This window comes from Lemur catta, chromosome 1, assembly GCF_020740605.2.
Source record: "Lemur catta isolate mLemCat1 chromosome 1, mLemCat1.pri, whole genome shotgun sequence".
NCBI lineage: Eukaryota > Metazoa > Chordata > Mammalia > Primates > Lemuridae > Lemur > Lemur catta.
Window position 1 is genome coordinate 161,392,168 of NC_059128.1, and position 15,080 is coordinate 161,407,247.

Below are 15,080 nucleotides of genomic sequence, written 5' to 3' on the forward strand. Positions count from 1 at the left end.
AAGTGAAATTCCAGAATCTGCTATTCAGTAGAGAAAACTATTATGGATTAATGCTGGGAACATCTGCCACTATCTTCCAGGATCTACCCTGACTATGCATTATATCCCATTCACTGCAGTAACCACCCAATTCCAAGCCTTGTTGGCCATCCATCCCCATCTGGACCTTCTTCCTATGTGATTTCAGACAAATCCTAATCTGGGCCCACCCCACATACCTTTTGCCTCCTTCCCAGTTCCTTCCACTGGTGCTTTCTGAAGCTCTAGATAGGGGATTAGCCAATGCCACACATTCCTTTTCCCAGGCCATTCTTGAACCCTCCCTGTACCACATCTTGCATATCCAATCCATGAGCAAGTTGTGACAGTTCTGCCTAAAACAATATATAACTTACATACTTGCGTATCACTTTATTTTTTCCTCCATCTCTGAGTTTTTCCACATCAACTTCTGTCTCCAGACACTGATGTACCCTTCCCTGCAGTCCTCCAAGCTCCCAGTACTGCTTCCAAATTACTTCTTCTCCTGCTTGCTACAAAAAAGTGTTCCTTTGAGGCTCTTACTGTTTGTCTACTCCATCACCCCCACCCATAGTCTCTGTTATTGCTCCATCACTCTTCCTAGTTCATGGAAAACATGTGAGCCCCTCACTCGGTGTCCCCCAATACACCCACAATGTGACTTCAATATCCAAGTGAGTGACTCTAGCTTCTCAGTTTCTTGACCTCCTCACTTCACCTCCTCAACCACCCCTGGCCACAGTCACATCCTATACCTTCTTCTCAATAAAAATTTCTCCAACTCTGATATTGAAATATTCTGTTCTTGGACATATCTTTGCTACTCACTTACTGTAGTACTTGGTCTCTGGCAGTTCTTCAACCACATTGAGTCTTCCAGTGGATTAACCCTACCAACACTCTGTTCTGGTTATCCCTCTGTTCTATCCTGTCTTTGCTTACCCCTCTTCTATAACCCATGGTCCAACATTAAAATTAACCCTCACCCTCCTCAAAAATGTTGCTTGAGAAAACAACCAAGCTGATTTATTTCACTTTAATGATCTCAAAAAGTAAATGGTCATTTAAACGATATTACTATGTTTCCCTACTAAGCTCACTTTACTACGATGGTGGCTCTGCTGGAATATAGCTGAGCTGGAAATATGTTTCTCAGAATGCCTCTCTCTGTAGCAGGTTAAAGTTGACCATGAGTATGTGTGAACAATTTGCAAAGTAGAAGTGAAGCAGCAGTCATTAAGCTTAGAGGTCAGTGTAGAGATTTAGGCACTGTTACAGCTCATACACAATGCCTCTGAACTTCTGGCTCCTCTCATTGGCTCACCTGAACTACATTTCATCCAGCTCTTACCAGATCAACCTCCTTGAGCTTCTCTGAGTACTGGGCCAGGTGCTTATGTGACTCTGTGGTGCAGGGCACCAGATTCTTCTGCAGGAGAACCCTTTCATCATCAAGGCCGGAGGGACAGACAAAGGTTTTGGTGTGTCCAGAATGGGTTCTGGTTGGTCCTTGTGGATTCTGGCTTGCTCTCATGCATTCGAGTTTCTCTTTGCTCTCTCCCATTTCATACTTACCTTTCTATCTTTCCTTCCCAACCACCAGCCCTTCTGAACTAAAATGATTTCAGGCCTAATACCAGATACAAAACATCATCTTTCATGGATTCCTGCACCAGCCCCTACAATTGTGTAAGATCTAATCACTATGATACATCCCTTATTTTATACCACCCATAGTGGTTCTGCACCTTTAGTTGAACCTTAACTGATAAAAGCATTTTCTCTCAACCCTCCCACATCCCCCTACCATTGGCTGAGGACTATTCTTTATATTTAACTGAAAAAAACAGGAGCCAGCAGAGATGAAAATGCCTTATCCTCTATTACTACACACACAATTCTAACTGTATCTGCGCTCACCTCCTCCTCCTTCCCTCTTGTTAGAGGAGTTACCACTATTATTCCCAAAGGACCATCCCTCCAGACTCCATCTACTCTCACCTTTGTTGATTTCTCCTGCATAACCAACCTTTTTGCTTCTACTAGAACATTCCAATTAGTTCTATTGCTTCCTCTCATTAATAAACCTTCTCTTGACCCCTCATTCCCCACCATACCCCCATTTCCCTTATTTCTTTGTAGAAAAACTTCTCAAAAAACTTTCTATGTGTACTTTCTCTACTTCTTTCTATTCTAGACACCTTCAAATCTACTTGAAAGTGGCTTCATTTCTCCTCAATTCCCCTAAGACTGATCTTGAGAAGTCACCAATACTTTTTCTCTTTCTGCTTCCTTGAATTTTAAGCTGTATTCTACTGAGTTGGCCAATCCCTCCATTCTGGAAAACCCTCCTTGTGTGATATATGTCTTGGTTTTTCTTCCACCTTGCAAGCTTATCCTTCTCTGTTTTAGTTCTGGCTTCTCTTCCTCTAATCCACTATGAAATGTTGAAGTCTATAGAGATGTTCTGGGTTCTCTTCTATATTTATTCTCCATCTCTTGATGGTTTCAACCACTCTCATGTCATTAATATGCTGTCAATTCCCCAATTTTGTTTTCTTACTAAACTTTGTTTACTGAAGATTCATACATTCAACTATCTACTTGATGTTTTTCCTTGGATATTTCATCAGAACTCTTGATCTTCCCACATAAACCAGGTCCTCACCAAGTCTTTCCTATCTCAGTAATGACATTACTCTCCATTCAGTTATGAAAGTCAGAAACCTGGGAGTGATTACTAAATGTAATATACCACTTTAAAATGTAAAGCAGATTATGTTATTCCTGTGCTTAGTATTCTTCAGTTGCTTCAGTTGGCCATGAAATGCAATCTATACTCTTACTCATAGCCAACAAAACCCTACAGGATCTGGTCTCCACCTACATCTCCAGCTTCATCTTGGGCTCTACCTCTCAGCATTGCCCTGCTGTTAGGTCCAAGAATATATTTCTAGCTTAAATGTCACCTACTCAGAGAAGATGTTCCTGATCACCCATTCTAAGTAAGTCTCAGCTTTTCTTTATCACATCACGTTGGTCATTTCCTTTCTAGACTTATAAAAACCTGTATTTATTTCCTGTAAGTTTATTAACAATGTACTGTTAACTAGTTTATTCTTGGTCTCACCACCCATTAGAATGTAAGCTCCATGAAGAGAAAAATTATCCTGTATCATGGCACCTTACATAGTGTGTGCCATTTAGTTAACACATAATAAATATTAAATTAAGGAATGAATAGCATATCTCCTTTTTAACAAAACTTTGGTTAAACCAAACTCCATAGGTGGGACTTCTTGGAGACTTTAAAATGACTTTTGAATTTTTATAATGGAAGTATAGTAAGAATTATTGCCTAAACATAGAATTTGGGGAGCCCGTTAGAGAGATAATGCTTTATGTAACACACTTATGCACTTTTAAAATGGCAAATCAGCTTAACCTTTTATCACAAATGACCAACACTTTTCTCTCTTAAGAAGTAAGATTCATAAATCCATTAAGGGATTTCTCCCAGTATATGTTTTCTTTTCCTTAAGAGTTGAAAGGTTCCTTTAATATCACTTCAATTTACTATCACAGATACACTAGGACAAATACTGAGAGGTAAACTTGCTCTTCTGATGTAGATCATCTTCATAAGATTGGTTTTACTTTTTTAAATTTGGTGATTCCTTTAATTTCCAATTTATTAGATGATGGCAAAATGCCAAATCATAGCTCACCAGTTTTGGTCCTAGCAGTTATTTTTCAGCCATCCAATGATGTGATCAACTATGTGCTTTGACTGGTAAATTTCAATTATGTGTTATCTTTAAAAATTTAAAGAATGGTTTGTATGACCTTAAATAGGTGCAAAGAATAGTTTGAGTTATACATTATGGAGTTCAAATATTGTTATCCATTGGTAGATTTTATTCCATTTCTCCTTTTTAAAACTCGAAAAATAATTTGTGAAGCCTTTAACATAAAACAAATAGTGTCAAGTATTTACTTTAATGTACCATTAAAATATTGTCAACATTTTTCCCCACCTCCCTTCTCTAACAAATGACTTTGGGTATATGAAATTCAGTTTGAGTTGCTGTATTGAAAAGATGCAGATTACCTTCTTTTTAGCAAAATAAATCTTTATTCTTTTTGAAGAGTTTGTACACCTAAGCTTATAATTCTTACATGATTTAGTCACATGAAGGCTTGTTCGTTATGATACATGCATTTCCAGAAATCTGTCCAAAAATGTTTTTGAGTATTTGTATTGTCATTCTAAAGGGAGACAGAGGATGTACTAATGGAAAGAGCAGAGAGTAGGAAAAACCAGGAACAGACCAGGGGATAGAAATAAAATGTAAAATAGGAAATTTTAAATCTGAAAAAAAATGCTTCAAATCTTTGGCTTTAAAAATGCTAGATTTTTTCAATTTAGTGAGCTAGGTAGCATTTGTATTACACTAACACTGGTTTGCCCGAATATAAATTTATGTTTGTTGCCAATTTTTAAAGTTGGACTTCAACTCAAACCTCTTGGACTAGAATTTTGTGGACTATACACTTAATCAATACAATACATTTTTCAGTAGCTTTTATCCATTTAAGATAACAAAAAACGCATTCAAAATCACTTTTCAAGATTCTGGGAAAGTAAGAGTAGTGAGCACCAGAAGTCTGTCACCCCAACTAGACAACAATTGAACTGGCAGAAACTGATTTAACTATTTTGTAATTCTGGAGTCTATTGAAGCCTTATAACTTTCAGGGGAAGGCTTGGATGGCAAGTTGTAATTAATTTTGGCCAATTTCAGTCCTCAGCACAGTAACAGCGACCCACCCCCCAACGCTCAGCCCTGTGGCAGGCACCTGTGCATGTGTTCCTTGAGCAGCTTGCACACAGCTTGTGGGAGCCACAGTAGGAAAAAGTATCCTGTCCTGCAAGTACTGAGGATCAATGCTCTGACTGATGATTGCTGCTTTTAATCACATTGACCTAGACCAAGAGGCAGCAGCCATTGTTGTTGCACCTCACCCCATTGTTACAAGCCCCTCCCACTCTGGCTGAAGTGACTTGCAGGCAATTTAAAGAGCCTTGCCTTGTTTTCCTGTTCATTTTTCTCTCCCTTTTGGGAAGCAGACATTGACGACTAAAACACTCAAAATAAGCCACATATATAGAGGAAATCAGAAAGCTCCTGCACATATCTAGGAGAAGACACAGGCTCAGAAAAGACCTGAGAATACCTTTCAGTTTGCACCTCAGGCTGATCCTTGTCACAGAGATAGCCTACAATAATCAATCAATAAAAAAAAAAAAAAAACAGCAAACCCTGAGGAAGAGGAAGAATCTCATTTTCAGAGCTACACACATTATTAAATTAAATTTCCAGTTTTAAACAAAAATTAACAAGGCATAAAAAGAAACAGGAAAGGCCAGGCGCGGTGGCTCACGCCTGTAATCCTAGCACTCTGGAAGGCCGAGGCGGGTGGATCACTTGAGTTCAGGAGTTCGAGACCAGCCTGAGCAAGAGCGAGACCCCGTCTCTACTAAAAATAGAAAGAAATTAGCTGGACAACTAAAAATATATAGAAAAAATTAGCTGGGCATGGTGGCGCATGCCTGCAGTCCCAGCTAGTTGGGATTCTGAGGCAGAAGGATTGCTTGAGCCCAGGAGTTTGAGGTTGCAGTGAGCTAGGCTGATGCCACCACGGCACTCTAGCCCAGGCGACAGAGCAAGGCTCTGTCTCAATAAATAAATAAATAAATAAACAAATAAATAAATAAATAAAATAAAGAAACAGGAAAAATTGGCCCAAAGGAAAAAATTAAATTAAACAGAAATTTTCCCTGAAAACAATCTGATGGTGGATCTACTGGACAAATATTTTAAAACAACTGCCTTAAAGATGCCCAAGAACTAAAGGAAGCTATGAAGAAAGTCAAGAAAATTATGTATTAATAAAATAGAAGTTTAAAAGAACCTAAAAAGAACTCAAAAAGAAGTTATGGAATTGCAAATTTCAATAACTGAAATGAAAAATTCACTAGAGGGATTCCAAGGCAGATTTGATCAGATAAAAGAATCAGTAAAGTTGAAGATAGGACAATGAAAATTATTTAGTCCCAGGAACAGAAATAAAAAAGATTGAAGAAAAGTGAACAGAGCCTAAGGGACCTATGGGACACTCACAAGTAAGTAGACCAGGATACCCACGGGATGGGGGAGTCCCAGAAGGAGAAAAAAGAGAGAAAAACAGAGAGAATATTTAAAGAAATAATGGCTAAAAACTTCACAAATTTGATGAAAAATATGAATATAAACATCCAAGAAGTTCGACCAACTCCAGGTAAGATGAACTTAAAATGGCCCACACTAAGACACATTATAATCAAACTGTTAAAAAGACAAAGGCAAAGAATTTTGAAAGCAGCAAAAGAGAAGTGACTTATCACATATAAGTGATGCTCAATAAAATTTTCAACAGATTTATTATCATAGATTCTGGAGGCCAGAAGGCAGTGGACTGATATATTCAAAGTGCTAAAAGAAAGGAAAAAACCCTATTAACCAATAATCCTAAATCAGGCAAATTGTCCATTAAAAGTGAGGGAGAAATTAGACATTCCCAGATAAACAAAAGCTGAAGGAGTTTGTTACCACTAGACCTACCCTGCAAGAAATGCTAAAGAGAATACTGCAGTTTGAATGAAAGAACACGAGAGAGTGACTCAAAGCCATAAGAATAAATAAAGAGATCAGTAAAGGTAAATACACGGGGAATTATAAAAGCTAGCATTGTAACAGTAGTGTGTAACTCCACTTTTTGTTTTCTACATGATTTAAGAAACTAATACATTTTTTAAAAACTATAATTAATCTAAAAGCTAGTGTTATTACACTTTGGTTTGTAACTCCTCATTTTGTTTTATATATAATTTAAGAGAATAATGCATTACAATTATTAGTTTATGTTTTGAACACAATGTATAAAGATGTGATTTCATGATATCAACAACTGAAAGGCGTGGGGATGGAGCTGTTAAAGGAGCAGAGTGTTCGAGTATTACTGAATTTAAGATGGTAAAAAATTCAAATTACAGTGTTATGGTTTCAGGATGTTAAATATAATCCCCAAGAAAACCACAAAGAAAATAGCTAAATGATAAACACAAAAGGACATGAGAAAGAAATTTAAATGTCTTATTGCAAAAAACCAACCAAATACAAAAGAAGACAATAATGCAGAAAATGAGTGACAAAAAAGCTATAAGGCATATAAAAAACAAATAGTAAAATGACAGAAGTAATTCTCTTCTATCAGTAATTACTTTAAATATAAATGGATTAAACTCTTTAGTCCAAAGACAGAGATTGCAGGAATTTTTTAAAAATATGATCCAACTATATCCTGTCTACAAGAGATTCACTTTAGATCCAAAGACACAAATAGATTTAAAAAAATGAAAGCATAAAACCAGATAAGTAATGTAAACAGTAGACCAAAAAAACCAGGGATGGCTATACTATTAATAATATCAGACAAAATAGATTTTAAATCAAAAAAGATTATAAGACACGAAGAAAGACATTTATATGAATGTTGGATAGAACAACCAAACAGAAGATAAGTAACAAAATAAGCTTGAACAGCACAATAAACTAACTAGATCTATGCAGACATATACAGAACACTCTCAACAATAGAATACACATTTTTCTCAAGGACACGTGGGACATTTTCTAGTATAGACCATACCTTAGGCTATAAATTAAGTCTCAATAGATTTATAATAATAGATATTATACAAACTATCTTCTCTGACCACAAGATAAAGTTAGAAATCAATGTTTGAGCTGATGGATATCCCAATTACCTTGATTTGATCACTACACTTTGAATACATGTATCAAAATATCACACATATCCCATAAATAGGTATAATTATTATGCATCAATTAAAATTTACAAAAATAAATTTAAAAAAACAGAAAATAAGTATTGGCAAGGATGCAGAAAAATTGGAGCCCTTGTGCACCTGTTGGTGGGAATGTAAAATCATACAGCTGCTGTGGAAAACAGTATGGCAATTCCTCAAAAAATTAAAAATAGAGTTACCAATTTCCTTTCTGGGTATATACTCAAAAAATTGAAAGCAGACTCTGGAAGAGATATTGTGCACCTATGTTCATAGCAACATTATTCAAAATTAGCTACAATGTAGAACCACCCTAAATGTCCACTGTGGAATGAATGGATAAGCAAAATGTATTATATATATTGTATTAATCAGAGTTTTCCAGAGAAACAGAATGAATAAGATATACATAAAGGAAGAGATTTATTATGAATAATTGGCCCACACAGTTATGAAGGCTGAGAAGTCCCACAACCTGGCTTCTGCATGCTGGAGACCAGGAGAGCCAGGAGTGTAATTCCTGTCTGAGTCTGAAGGTCTGAAAACCAAGGCAGCTGATGGTACAAATTCCAGTGCAAGGACAGGAGAAGACTGATGATGTCCCAGCTCAATAGGCTGGCAGGAAGCAAGGGGTAAATTTCTTCTTCCTCTGCTTTTTGTTCTATTCAGGTTCTCAAGGGATTGGATGATACCCACCCACACTGGGGAGGGCAATCTACTTTACTGAATCTACTCACTCAAGTGCTAATCTCATCTGAAAACACCCTCACAGAAACACCCCAAAATAATATTTAATCTGAGCACCCTTTGGTCCAATCAAGCTGACACATAGAATTAATCATCACACATACAATGGAATATTGTTTTAGCCTTAAAAAGGAAGAAAATTCTAACATAGGCGACAACATGAATGAACCTTGAGAACATTATGGTAAGTGAAATAAACCAGCCACACAAAGATAAATATTGCATGATTCCACTTATATAAGATATTTAGAGTACTTAAAATCATAGGAAAGTGGAATGGCGGTTGCTAGGGGCTCAGGGGAAGAGAAATGGGGAGTTATTGTCTCGTGGGCATAGAGTTTCACTTTTAGAATATGAAAAAAGTTCTGGAGATGGATGGTGGTGTTGGTGGCACAACAATATGAATGTACTTAATACTAGGAACTGTACACTTAAAAATGGTTAAGATAATAAATTTTATGTTATGTATATCTTACCAAAATTTGAAAATTGGGAAAAAACAAATTAAAAATACCTGTAAAAAGAAGAAATATCATTTTTTATGTTAGTAGACTGAAATTAAAATTTAAATTAATGAATACTGTTATTAGTATACCAAATGTTACCAGGATGCAAAAATCTGAAAATGATCATTGCATAATCATTGTGAAGTGCTAAGTCCATTGAATCAGATTTTACCTTTTCCAGTATAGAAAAAAAGAGGACGAATGATTAGTGACAGTAGTAGTAATAGTAAATCTGAACAAACAAAAATATTGTTGAAAAAAACTGACCCCAAAAATTACCTACATAAAAGTGTTTAGGCCTAACTAGTAAATTCAAGTAATAGATTATTTTAGACCATATAAGTGTTCTAGAACATTGAAAGTTTCCAAATTCATTTTTATATATATTTTTATATATGAGTATCAATATGATAGTAAATAAATAGTTTGTAAACAAAATGTAAGATAATGAAGATGTATTGCACTCATCAAAGGTGATAATTAGTAGTGGTTGTTGGAAAAGGGATGCCAAGGTGTTGCAGGCAGGGTCTCCTTCTAGAAAGAGAAGCTGTGAAGCAGAGATCAGCATGCCAAAAATGTTTTAAGTAGTAACCTCAAGATCAAACACAGTGTAGAAGAAAAGAAAAGGAAGCACTCTTGGATTTAGTGTTCTCAACAAAGGCCTCAGCCAACTCCATTGGGGTAGCTCTGTAGTTGGGATGACCCTTCCAAATTGTCCTGAATTGGAATGGAGGGGCCAGTATTTCATGCCCCTCTTTGATCAGTTATTGGGGTCAGACTGCACCTGGGAATGAGACAATACTTTGGTCAAAGTAGTTCACTTCAACTTAGGGCAATTCCCAGAGAGGACTGCACCTTGAGAGCTGTCAGTGGATTGCATCCCCAAATACTGGGTAATAATCCTTCAATGCTAAAGGAAAGCCTAGTCTGCATCACAGCATCAACTCTACAGTGGAGCCTTTCTTGGAAGGTGGTAGAAAGTCAGTTGAATGATTTTTATGCACACATTCAGTATCAGAATCATACAGCCTTGTCTTGATGATAACTTTTTTTTCTTTAAAACTTTGACCAAAGAAAGGTAAAGTTGGGCTTTGAAACACATGGAAATAGCATCATGGAAAATGCTACCCTTTTACTTGGATTACATACACGAAGCAAAACTTGAGGGTTCATCCAAACATGGCATGAAGTTCAAATTTGTTCCACATGATATTCTTTGATGAGAAGATATTGTGTTGAGTAACTCAGTGAGTATACCTCTACTGGAAACAATGATGTCGAAAAATTAGTGCTTATACTATGTTCATCTAGTGGGTTTGGAGAGTTAAAAGTTATTATACCACAAAAGGAGTTGTTTGATAAATAGGATAAGTTTTCAAGTGTCATTATGGTAAAAATTCATTAACTGAACAATTGTTATGTGCAGTAAGTTTGTATGTAATGTATCCTAACCATACATCCACAAAATATACCTTCAAATTTTAAGATAATTAAATTTTCTTTACTTTTCTATAGCCTTCCCTAAATCATCACTTGCTTCCATGCTGATAGCATTGAAGGTACAGAGTAAAGGACTACCTTGAAAATGGTCACTTTAGTTGACCATTTATAGAGCTGTCATTCTGTGGAATTTTTAAGCAGCAAAGACACATTCAAATACAATATCATTCCATTCAATCTGTGACAAAACTAATATCTTTAGATTATGTTCTCTTGATACTAAACATCATCAACTTCCAAATTATCTAAAAAAGGGATCATGCAAAACTAACAAAAGGATGTTTGGTTTGGTTTTTCTTTTAAAGCCACTCACCTAACCAGAAACATCTCTCCTCTACTATCATAGACACAGGCGCTGGATGACCCACTGTACCCAAAATGTGTCCCTAAAGGAGACTGCTGGTGACCCCCACCTCTCAACATAAAGCAAATGGTAACCATCCTGTGGACAAAGGCTGGCTGGGACAAGAACATGAAGACCAGAGTCTAGACACCAATGTTATAAAGGGAGAATATTGGAAAGAGAGCATTTACATAACAGCCCTGTACCCAAAAGATCCTGTCCCCCTTTCAGAAGACTAAGTCAAGCTCATTACAGAGGCAACCTCCAGCAGCTAATTGGTATTGCAGTGCTGTGACCTAAAAAAGGGGGGAGATGTAAATGCCAAATAAAGTGACATAAAGAAATTCCCATCCTGGTCCTACGGTTGTCTGGTGAGCTATTTCTATACTGTATGTACATAAACAGCTCTTCTTGGGTGGTGGTTTAATGTCTCTATACCTTCAATTGCAATTACACTGAATGGAGCCGCAACAAATCTTCGTAAAGCCAATCTCATCTTTCCACCTCATTGACAGCTCAGGAAATGCATCTGAAATTCATAGTAGCCTCATAGCCTATGGCAAGAGAAATCCATGCTGCTAAAATTTTATTTTAGAATTCAAGCTGGTTTTCCTCAGTTTAGGATGCTCCGTTTTTTAATCTTTTGCTGCCTACCACACTGTATCAAAATAACCAGCCAATATTGTTCAACTGTCAGGGGCCTCAGCTGCCTCTGAATTTTATCAGTACAAATAAATACTGGAACATGTTAAAAATAATCCCAGTAGATTGGAGCTAACATTAATAGAATTAAGAGCAGTGGGGGAAAAAATATGTATAAACTTTGCCTTGACTGCTCCCCCCCCCTTCCTTTGCTGATTTAAAAAAAAAAAAAAGGTTGAATAGATATTCAGACTGATTTAATGTTTAGGCTGATAGGGATGCTAGGCTGGGTCCCAAATTTGTGCAATGCTCAAAGAGAGAGAGAGATTTTAAAATCCCAGAAAAAGAGATATTTCCAAATTAATGGCATTGCCCGAATGCCTTGGCTCCCTGCACCCCACCAGGAAGGTTTATTATTTTCTGGTAAAATGTTGCTCGGATGGGGAGTGGTAGTCAGCGATGCGTCAGAGCTGCTCTTTGAACACATTAAAAAGCTGAATGCACAACAAAGAACAGATGTTCCAGCATGCCTTATTTATGCACCCATCAGCAATCTTCCAGTGACCACAAAACACAGCCTTTTTTCCCCTCCTCCTCTCCATAATATTATTTTCTGATAAACTCACCCTCTTTATTAATTTATTTATTTTTGGCCCCAGCTGAACTCCTGGGTAATTGTCTATGTGTGTGTGCACAAGTGTGCATGTGTATGTGTATGTGTGTGTGTGTTATTTTGAAAGTCTGCCTCCATCAAAGCTGAATTCTATTGAACTGTGGAACAGGTGTGGATTCTGCAATTAGATCACATTTCAGAGAGAGAGACACTGAGGGTAATAATGGCGGTGAATTCTTCACAGTCAAATGCAGCACCATAGCGACCAGCAACAATGAAGGAGAGATATTAGTATTAGGGGTGATTATTTTTAGTTTATAGGATCATCTGATTGCATACAGCCATAAGGCACTGTGGATGTGTATTTGGGGCTCACCAGCTGTAAGACAAACTTGTTTTACTGGCACTTATCTGAAATGCCCTACTCGCCCATCCTCTCTGCTCACAATTGGAATGGAAGTAGTGATTAGGAAGTGGGATATAATGCAGATTAAATGTTATGATGGACCAAGATACTGTTGGATTATTAAAATCCATTTGGTTTCACTGGTTTTAAAGGCATAGCACCTTTATTTAAACCTCCAGCTCTAGATCTCTGAGCTTTAAAAGGTGGGAGGTAGAGGAGTGATGGGGAGGGGTTAGGTGGAGAATAATTATTTAGATTCTAAAGAGAGCAAGAATATTTCCTCTTCCTACACAAGAAAGCTGTATTTTTCAGTGAGTGAATCTAATCTGTGACCTCATTTGAGCTTCAGAAAAACATGATACATTAATATAGAAAATACTCACCCCCACAAATTGATTTAATAGACTGAAAGTAAATAGTGCAAGCAATTCTCACAACAATATTTGGCCAATTTGGGGACTTCTGGCTCTAAGCGGCAATTCCTTAATATATTACATGTTTCTGTGAAGTGGGAAATATTTGGGTCCAAACTAAATGGTGTAAAATCAGCCCTTGGGAGAGTTCCAGCTGTTCCCTGGGGCATCTCAGAATGGTGTTGTGGGCTGTCTAGCAGCAGCTGCTGTCCCTGAAAGAATAAAAGAAACCAGACAACAGAGGGGCAGGGTTTGCACAAAATGAAGTTACAGGCATCCTATGGACACATCAGAAATCTGGACCCAAAAGAGAGAGATGTAGGTAGCTTGGTAGGGTACAGATTACCCCATCCCATGGCTGCAGGTCCAGGAGCTCAGAATGGGGGCTTCTGCTCTTTGTCCAGTGGTCTTCGACCTGGGGATGGCTCAAGGTCTGGGATCTGTACGATGGGATATGGGATCACAGCCAGCATATTGCCGAGGACAGAATTCTCTTTCTGGCAACAAAATGAGCTCCTCTGATGACAAATCTGAGAGATGGGAAATGGTTCCATTGTCCACAATGCTACTTCATACGGAGAAATCTGTTACCAGGAAAGAAATTTTCTGTTTTGTATAGGTGGCCTAACCAAGATTCCTGGCAGAAAGACTACATTTTCTGGCTAAGAAACAGTAAAACAAGAGTGATGGCAGATGAATACCAGTCAAAACCTGTGCAGCTTTTCTGTTGCTAACCAATCCATTAATTCTCTGGCCACCAAATTCTATCCAGAATTAGTTATTTCTCTTTCAATCAGACAAAATAAAGTTCTTATATTATTAATTACCTGAATCTAGCCACGTGGCCTTGACCATGGCTAAATCACTTACCCTCTCTGGACTAGATTTCTATGAAATGAGGGGTGGAACGAAAGTTGCAGTTTACAAACATTAGCAGTAGAATCCATTTTCCAAACAAAATGTTAGCTAGGAACTGGAGGTACGACATCCAAAAGTAGGGATGGGACCCGGGGCGCCACACATTATCAGAGTCCACACTTCCCCTTTATGGCACCTGAGCTGCCTCTATTAAAGTCCAAGGCTGCCCAAAGCCAGGCATAAAATGTCTGAACTAGACGTTATTGAACATCCCTTCCAACAGAAAGCTTTATTCAGAAAGCATTATTGAATGAACTTTGTTCTTCCCTAAAGCATCCCTAGATAAGGAAGAGCGGGTTAGTGGCAAGGAGAAGCCACGCTAGCAATCTCGACAGCAACGCCCATGATGGCAGCCACAGGCCCTACAAGCACAGGGTAGTCATCTCAGATCTTGTCTCCATAAGGTCAGGCACCCAAGTTGATAGCTCTTTTTCACTATATCATTTAAAGGGAATGTCTGTTCCAGTTGTCCTGAAGTCACAGGTTTTTGCTTCATTTTTTTTTCTCTCTAACTGGTAGTGGAATAGAAGTTTTCAATGAGATATTACCCTTTCATTTTTTTTGGCTGTTCCCTATCATCACCCATTTCACTAGCCATATCGAGAGCCTGAAGATTAGGTGAGGCTTTTATATAGTATTAGTCTCCTAATTTTTCTCATCCAAGATCCAGACAACTCTGGTTTACTCTGGGTCTTCTCCAGTCACCATATTGAGTACTTACCTTTAAATATTTGAATATATTTTCTTATTCTTTCTTTTGTTTTGCAAACAGCCTTTTACAAAAATACAGAATAAAACATAGTCAAATCTTTCCCATACTGGCTCTGTAACAGTGTCTTTCTTAGCTGAAGCAACGGGAGAGAAATGGCAGTATTACTTATCATTATTGACATGGTGATGACTCCTTTGCAGATGTTACAATGTCAATATTTTGTGGCAAATTTGCATTGTAGCTTTAACATGCATTGGTACACCTTGCCATTTAGTCATCTGAGTGAACACTGACAAGAGGTATGGGTGCCCTGTGTTGGCAGAATGTAGGAGCTACTGCCTGCAAGC